General features: G+C 41.3%; 1 pseudogene; it reads right to left on the reverse strand.

Annotated features, from left to right (window-relative positions):
- Window positions 1-1,649: 1,649 nt before the first annotated feature.
- Window positions 1,650-2,252, reverse strand: LOC148007105 (sperm motility kinase Y pseudogene; annotated as a pseudogene).
- Window positions 2,253-2,958: the final 706 nt, after the last annotated feature.

The raw sequence follows: 2,958 nt of genomic DNA on the forward strand, positions 1-2,958 counted from the left end.
TACTTAGATTACCATTTGGAGCTTTGATTGCCTTATTATTTTATTAAATCTTCTCTTCTACTTCTCAGTTAAGATTTTTGAAAGAAATCATTTAGAAATGTTACATATATATATATATATATATATATATATATATATATATATATCTCAATTGCTAGGTCTTAGGAATGAAAAAATCAGTATGCAAAACAATATGCATGCATGCAGGATTCTGACCATCAACAATAACCAACAAACTAGGTTGTTGATACTTATTCAGTGACAAACCTTGTTATTAATTTTAAGGCTTAAAGGAGTGGGATGTTACATTTGAAAACATAAGACTCTGTTCTGCAGCACTTGTGATTGATGACCACATGTGCTAGAACCAGTAGCCCATGGATGATTCCATGAGCCCATGAATCTCTAGTCCTCACTCTGTGGGAGCTATTGGCCTAAAGGGGAGCTGGAGTCCATCTGAAGGGATGGGTCAACAAGAAAACTCTGTAGAGTGGAGAATTCATATTGAGTCCCTGCTGGGAAGAGGAGAAATCAAGAAGAGGGAGAAGGCTTGGTGTTGGGGAAACCTCATAAAAGAACTTAGAGAAGATACAAGGTAAGAATTGTGGGGAAAATGGAAACCAGAGACAAGAGGAAGGACCAGCATAGAGCAAACTAGAAAGGAAAAAGCACGAAGGTACCTGAGATGTGCCTGCTGCTTGTTCTCTGGACTCTCCCTGTGGCTCATTACTGGGGTGAGATTCTGTTCTGCCCCAGGCGAGGTTTCTTTCTCCTTGGCAAGCAGCAACATAGCTTTATCAGGGCATTTGCTATATTCCTGGTCCACCCCTTAAAACCTCTGTGCCTGACCCTGCTGGAGATGTGCTTATCCTCTAATGGGGCTCTGTGGGAGAGTAGATTATCTTCTTTTATTTCCTTGTTGCTACTCTTCTCAGTGAAGATGCTTGTTGTTTGAATGTATGGGACACTCATGGCACATTTGTGATAGTGGTCCTGTGTAGGTGTCATCGGTAGTGGCCTGAGACGACCAGCCACAGTGGTACTTCTTCCTCCTTTTGGATGAACCTTCTGGCCATAATGAGATACGTGACCTTGGGAGAATGACACCTGCAAGGTGTCAAGGACTGGCAGGCTTCCACTCCTCTTTCTTTGTAATCTAAAAGCAGCAGCAGGATCAAGGCTAGGAAATGGGGCTGCAATGGGACTCACTTGCTGTGCCTGGGCTGTGCAGCCATACCCCGGGAGAGCCTGCTGTTGTAGGAAGCAATAAGTTGCCATTTCCTCATTATATTTTCTTTTTATTAGGGAGTATTTTATTACAGAGGCTTGAAATCCCATGCATTTCATCGCACCCAAAATTTCAGGGTCTGGCCTGAGGGGAAGCAGTTCTTCACAACGAACTGTGAACCTCTTCCCGTGTTCTTTGAACCAGGCGTGTTTCATCACCTCGCTGGCTGTTGGTCTATACATTGGATTTACTGTTAGTAATTGACTAAGGAGGTTCTCCAGTTCTTCTGAAACCCCACAGGGGGCAGGATACACCCCTGCAACAACTTGTTTTTGTAATTCTTGGATGATCACAGAATCAAATGGGAGCTTTCTCACTACCATATAATACAAGACCACTCCTATTGTCCACATATCATTCTTCATCCCGTCATACAGAAGTCCAAGGAAGCGTCCCGGGAACCAAAAGAATACGCACCGCAGTGCTGGTTTAGCATTTGTCCAGGTTGTGTTTCGGTGCTAAGCCCAAAGTCGATGACTTTGACCTTTTTGTTTTTATCAATCATTATATTGTCCACTTTCAGGTCTCGGTGAACAATCCCCTTTCCATGGCAGTAGCTCACTGCTGATAATATCTGTTCAAATATTTGACGGGCCTCATCCTCCTCTATGTGCCCTGACTCTCTGATGTACTGGTAGAGTTGTTGGCCTTCCACCAGCTCCATTATGAGGTATATTCTAGTTTTGTTTTCAATGACTTGTAAGAGAGAAACAATGTTGGGGTGGTTGATCTTTCTCATTATGTTTTCTTCTGTCATGGCTGGCCGGAACCACTGCTTGTTCTTTCGGAGAACTTTGACCGCCACTCGGGTTCCTGTGAGCTGGTGGTGGGCCAGGAGGACCTTGGCATGGCTTCCTTTTCCAATAGTCTTCAGTACTTTATATTGGGAATGAAAGGTTCCCTCCTGAGAGATACTGGGATCGGGACTAGAAGGTGGTAACTCCTCCTCAGTCTCTGTAGGCATTTTATCAGTACTAATGCTACCTCAAAATAACAAACAAATGGAATCAAATAATGAAAAAGATGGAGCAATTCAGGAACTAAAATTACACATGTGGAACCTAAAAGAAACAAACGAAACAAAAAGAAAAAAATAATAACAAAGAAAAGACTAGACTAGAAAAATAGAGTAAAATTATGAACAGGGGGAAATATGAAGAATCATAAGTAAAAGCCACCCAAATAACCATCCCCAAAAGAGAAAGCCAAGAGCACACAAATACTAAACGTAATGATGAAAATAAAAATCGTCATATTACAATAGGATTGGGCGGCCAAAGCTGATCAATACTGTGAATGGATTGTTTGAAGAAAAAGGTCAAATGAAAGAAATGAGAGGAGAAAGACTGAGTATGAGACAAAACAAACAAATGTAAAAAGCCAACACTTAAGGGAAAACTCCATTGAATTTCAGGACCTAGTGAGCCACAAAAATCCACAACTCTCCAGAGCAAAATACTGAAAATTAAAATTAACCAACCACAAGGAATAAGGCAGTTAAATATCAGTGAATAGTAAACCTTAAACAAAGGCCGAAGAGTCAAAGTGTCACAAAGGGCAAATTTGTATCAAGTCTAAGCCAATGATTGCTTGTACTCAATAAATGGAGAAACAGGAATAATGTAAAAGGATGAAACCGCAGGGCATTGAAAATGGAGATAGAGTTAATC

This window comes from Rattus norvegicus, chromosome 1 (genome assembly GCF_021556685.1).
Source record: "Rattus norvegicus strain SHRSP/BbbUtx chromosome 1, alternate assembly SHRSP_T2T, whole genome shotgun sequence".
Taxonomy (NCBI): Eukaryota; Metazoa; Chordata; class Mammalia; order Rodentia; family Muridae; genus Rattus; species Rattus norvegicus.